The following is a 6,000-nucleotide window of genomic DNA, read 5'->3' on the forward strand; positions in this document are numbered from 1 at the left end:
CTTTTCCTCCTTCAAAACTCAGCTTATAACTCACCTTTTCTCTCAGTATTTTCACCCGTCCACCTAGTCATAGTGTGGTTTAATTATTTCTAATTATTATTTTCTCCTGATTTTTTTTTTTCCCCTCTCTCTCTCTCATAGGATTTTTGTAAAGTGTCCTTGGGTACTAGAAAGGCGCTATATAAGTTTAACTTATTATTATTATTATTATTATTATTATTATTATTATTATTATTATTATTATTATTGCATGATTGCCTAACTGTGTGAATTTACAGTAAAGAATTTAAGGTAAACATGCTATGCTATATTATATGTGATTTTACTGTCTAGCTGATTCAAAACAGGTCTCCGTAACTAGACATTATTTGTAGACATGTTGCATTGTCACTTCTGAGTTAGAAATGTAGCAATTTAAGGCCATGGTTGAGATGCCATAACATCTTCATGGTAGTGTTCAGAGAAGGGTACCTACACTGAGGCTATTAAGTCAGGGGTCACTTCACCTTTTGAGTTGTTTTCTGACTGCACTGGCCCACAGAGCTTTATATTTATGCACAACATGTTTATGAGTCCCAGGGAGGGCAGTCTTACTTCAGACACCAGCCATGCAGATGAAAGAACAGAATAATCTGGGGATTAACTTCTGGACTTGTCAAATGTGCCCATCCAAGGGTATTAGCTATCGCACATAACTTTGCAAAGTTACACTGGATCTTTTCTGTATTTTGTTACTGTTGCTGAAATTTGAGACCATTGTGTGGCTTAGTAGGAAATTTCCCACTATAACCTGTGCCAGAGCCTTCTGAAAATAATCAACTATGAGGCTGCTAACCATCGAATCCACCCCCCAAACTCCAGGGCTTTATAGGCACCTCAGCCAAGAACATCATTATTCAGAAGTTGGGAAGAAATTCTGTAGAGCTGACAATGTCGTGTGCAGATTTATGTCGGTGTCCCAAAGTTTCGCAACACGTCTGCTCCAGAAAGAGGTAAAGAATGTTGTTCATTGTCACATGATGTGAAGGAAGACGGCAGAACCCAGAGTCTTCAGAGCCCCCACCAACCCCCAACCCCACCCGCACTGTTCACATCTTCAGAGCCCCCACCAACCCCCAACCCCACCCGCACTGTTCACATCTTGTGTGCAGATGTGCTGATACCACAAACACTTCAAAGTGCCTCCTCCCTGACCAACTGATATCCTGACGCCAACTGTAAATGTCCTGGACACGCTGGGTGGAAAATATGAATCCCTTTGCATTATGGTGAGACACACTATAGTTGAGAACCTGCGTGATTTAGGGAAAAGTAGAACAAAAGAGCTCTCTCTCCATCTGGAACAGAGACCGATCCTTTAAAAGGATAAATAAGAAGCTGATTTCAACACTTTCAGCAGGAAAATTTAATTTTTGGGCACATCAGATGTTTGTAATATGCCAAGCAGGAATTGCTGCAAAGGAATTGTTTTGTTTATTTTGGATGTTGTGATGGGTGGTAGTTTATTAACCCATCATAGCACTATAAGAATAGCTAAAACATGTTTTATGCATGTAAACCAAGGTTTCTGAGTCCTGAACAAGATATAGTCTTATGATAATATGTTCATAAGACTTCAAAGCATTAGATTAATTGTGACATGTAATGTACTCTACAATGACAGTTAAATCTATTATTTGAACTGGTGTCAGAAAAAAAAGTCAGATGTAATTTATATATATATATATATCTTGTGTTTATGCTCAGAAGACATGAAAGCATTTAAGCAAAAACTCTGAACCACCACACAAGAGCTCTGAATAAAAATAATTAGGCCTACCTCACCACAAACCAACATGGGGAACTCCACTGAAACCAGCCATTTAAACGCCAGTTATATGTCAGCTTATATCATGCCAGACAGCTGCTACATTTCTGCTACATAGAAAGGCAAAGATGGTGTGTCAAACCTGTCTAAAATCACCCTTTCTTAAGCTGTTTTCCTGTGTGTTCAATGCTTTATTGGTGCTTCTTGTATATTTTTTGTCAATTTAGCTTAGTTAATTTGACTTTCAAAAGGCAGCACAGCCCCCACGATGAAACTGTACTAACTCTACATGTCATTCTTAATGGCTAGTTGTTGTCAAGACTAACGCAGAACAGACACTGCTTTTAAATCAAGCAAGGATGTGCAGATTTGCTCATTTCAAAGGGTTTTGAAGTTTTCAGTAGGATTAGTAAGATATTCTCCGTCATATGACCCCACTGAAATATAGAGTAGGTGGAAAACTGGCATACTGGTGGTTATGGTGGTATGATGGTGGTTAAGGGTGGTATGATGGTGGTATGATGGTGGTTAGGGTGGTATGATGGTGGTATGATGGTGGTTAGGGTGGTATGATGGTAGTTAGGTTGGTATGATGGTGGTTGGGTGGTATGATGGTAGTTAGGGTGGTATGATGGTGGTTGGGTGGTATGATGGTAGTTAGGGTGGTATGATGGTAGTTAGGTTGGTATGATGGTGGTTGGGTGGTATGATGGTAGTTAGGGTGGTATGATGGTGGTTATGGGTGGTATGATGGTGGTTAGGGTGGTATGATGGTGGTTAGGGTGGTATGATGGTGGTTGGGTGGTTAGGGTGGTATGATGGTGGTATGATGGTAGTTAGGGTGGTATGATGGTGGTTGGGGTGGTATGATGGTGGTTGGGTGGTTAGGGTGGTATGATGGTGGTATGATGGTGGTTAGGGTGGTATGATGGTAGTTAGGGTGGTATGATGGTGGTTGGGTGGTATGATGGTGGTTAGGGTGGTATGATGGTGGTTAGGGTGGTATGATGGTAGTTAGGTTGGTATGATGGTGGTTGGGTGGTATGATGGTAGTTAGGGTGGTATGATGGTGGTTGGGTGGTATGATGGTAGTTAGGGTGGTATGATGGTAGTTAGGTTGGTATGATGGTGGTTGGGTGGTATGATGGTAGTTAGGGTGGTATGATGGTGGTTATGGGTGGTATGATGGTGGTTAGGGTGGTATGATGGTGGTTGGGGTGGTATGATGGTGGTTGGGTGGTTAGGGTGGTATGATGGTGGTATGATGGTAGTTAGGGTGGTATGATGGTGGTTGGGGTGGTATGATGGTGGTTGGGTGGTTAGGGTGGTATGATGGTGGTATGATGGTGGTTAGGGTGGTATGATGGTAGTTAGGGTGGTATGATGGTGGTTGGGTGGTATGATGGTGGTATGATGGTGGTTAGGGTGGTATGAGGGTGGTTAGGGTGGCATGATGGTGGTTAGGGTGGTATGATGGTGGTTGGGTGGTATGATGGTGGTAGGATGGTAGTTAGGGTGGTATGATGGTGGTTAGGGTGGTATGATGGTGGTTAGGGTGGTATGATGGTGGTTGGGTGGTTAGGATGGTATGATGGTGGTATGATGGTGGTTAGGGTGGTATGATGGTGGTATGATGGTGGTTATGGGTGGTATGATGGTGGTTAGGGTGGTATGATGGTAGTTAGGGTGGTATGATGGTGGTTGGGTGGTATGATGGTGGTTATGGGTGGTATGATGTGGTTATGGGTGGTATGATGGTGGTTAGGGTGGTATGATGGTGGTTGGTGTTTTGGATGAACAGAGACCCATATGACGAAGCTAGTGTGTGAGGTGGACAGTGTGACCATGTGATGGTATGACAATTTGATAAGACTGGTGCTTATACCAATCTGTAGGATGATATGACAGTTTACAGGCTCGGTGGAATAACCTCCAGATGGAGGACATCACTTGCACTTTCCATCTGCTAAACGTCTTTAAAGGCACTGTTACATGTGGTAACTGGGCTTCACACTTCAACTCAGACAGACAAACACACAAACACACAGTGATACAATATCGTGGAGCATCATAAATTTTGTGTGTGGCAGTAATCAAGTAAACTTGATTAGTTTGGGCTTATGATAGATGGGAGTTTTAGTGATGTAGTAGAACTAGATTCCAATTGGCATCATTCCGTCTATTTCACTGGATTTCCCATGAATTTTATTTGCATGTGGTTGTATCACCGATGACTCAATTGTGCAATATGTGTATGACATAATGATTCCTGTTGAAACAACTTAGATTCCAGAAGATTTGGGCTGTTTGGTTCAATTAAGCAGAAGCTATAGAAAAAGTCTAGTCCTAGCCTGTTTCACAGTGAATCATTTATGAATCTCCTGAGTACGTTTTTTCCCACATCCAATTCCTGGCGAGAGGTTCACTTTGTTAAATAAATGCAGAAAAACAGGACACACAACACTAGCTAGTTACACCAGCAATGTAATGGCTGCAAAATAATCCTTCTATCAAATTAGCCTCTGCAGACCTCGTAATTCAGACTAGCCAGAAAAGCTTAAAATTAATCGCCAATTAGCTAATGAATGCAAAACAAGACCACTAACAAAGTTCGAGTGAGTTATGGATTGTCTGAAGTTCAGAAATTCAGACATCAGAGACAAATGACTCCAGCTGCTCAGATGTCCACTACGCGGGGCAAAACTGAGCTCAGGGTTCATAGGGGGCGACTGGCGAAGCCACTGCTTATTTTCTCATTATCACAAATGATACTCAGAAGAGTACATGAACTATTTTAAGCCTGAGCCGAAGGGGAGAAGACGTGAGGAGCCCAACTCCGCATTCGCCAGCGACGCCTCGCTCATGGCAGTGCCGAGCGTAATCTCAACCAGATGTTCATTAATGGCTTTTTAAGAGGTCTCGGGGAGGGAGGTGGAGGGGCTCGCGCTCTGATCTCTCGCTCGCGCCGGCCCAAAGTCTTGGAAACGCGCGAGAGCGGCAAAGCCGCGCGCCGTCCGACGGCACCGCTGCCTAGCAACCCTCCTGTTTGCGCGCACAACAGCCACTGAAGCGCGAGCTTCCCGCGAGCTGCGCCACGAAGCCGTCGGTCTGATGGTACATTCTCCGAATGAGACGTTGGCTAATAAATTAAGGGGCGTTTTTATATATTTGACTTATATTTTACAAAAATGTTTTAATGCATATTTTCATAGTGGAAGTCTTTAACCAGAGATATTTAATTAAATGCATCAATCAACAGACACTAAAGCAGTGGGAAGATACAGTTCACACAAACGCAGCTGTGTCCACTTTGCAGACCTGAGCTTGTGAGCATCCTTGTGTATATGAGAGAGAGAGAGAGAGAGGGAGGATGCGAGATGTCGTGCATATGTGAGCTCACCAGTTGCAATCTAATACCACATTGTGGTAGCAGAGGGGTCCCCGCTGGTCAGATCTGTTTCACCGGTCTGGCAGAAGACAGAGACAGTGCTTCACTCCCTCTGATGATCTGTCTTGTTCACCAGTGTCTGTATTCCCTTCTCTCTGCATCACTAATAAAGAATTACTCAGTCTTCAGTAAACAAGGCTCTCTTCTAGCACTATTACCACCAGCCCCACTGGCAGAATGCCTTAGAATATTGTGGTGTGGTGTAGGAAGGAGGAGTCAGAAACCGATCCATTTTTTAATACAAGGACCTTTATTTAAATCGCCTTCGCAACGTAACCACGCATGGAGACGCGAACACGCAGAACAGATTCAAACAACACATGAAACATGAGGGCAGGTCATTAGTACAGTAACATCACACACACATGGCAGGTAGACTCAGACAACGTACAACTACCTAAACTAATACAGGGTGACTTAAACTACATAACACACACAATCAAATACATAACTAATAAATACATGCACCAACGTTACACATAACAGGAACAATACCGGAGCTGCAGGGGCTCATGGGAAATAGTGCCGTCCCCCAGTGGACCGACGCTACAATATTATTTCCCAAGCTTGAAATCACTAAACTGCACGGTTTAGCGATTTTCCAGGTTCTAACCCTCATCCAATTCCACCACTGATCACCATCATAGTGAGACACTATGCCATATAGTTATTTGGCCCTCCAGGACCCGGTTGGAGAGCCCCAACATTCAACGTTAGAAATGCTGTTCTATTTCTGTTCAATGCT

At 43.2% G+C, this 6,000-nt stretch overlaps 1 protein-coding gene across 3 annotated transcripts in view; it reads right to left on the reverse strand.

Annotated features, from left to right (window-relative positions):
• Positions 1-5,333, reverse strand: part of kifap3b (kinesin-associated protein 3b) — a 32,237-nt gene extending 26,904 nt beyond the window's left edge. For all 3 annotated transcript variants that reach the window (XR_013121639.1, XR_013121638.1, XM_076976534.1), the window contains exon 1: positions 5,208-5,333. The gene's annotated coding sequence lies outside the window, so the exon portion shown is untranslated. The remainder of the gene's footprint in view (positions 1-5,207) is intronic.
• Positions 5,334-6,000: the final 667 nt, after the last annotated feature.

Source organism: Brachyhypopomus gauderio, chromosome 16, assembly GCF_052324685.1.
Source record: "Brachyhypopomus gauderio isolate BG-103 chromosome 16, BGAUD_0.2, whole genome shotgun sequence".
NCBI lineage: Eukaryota > Metazoa > Chordata > Actinopteri > Gymnotiformes > Hypopomidae > Brachyhypopomus > Brachyhypopomus gauderio.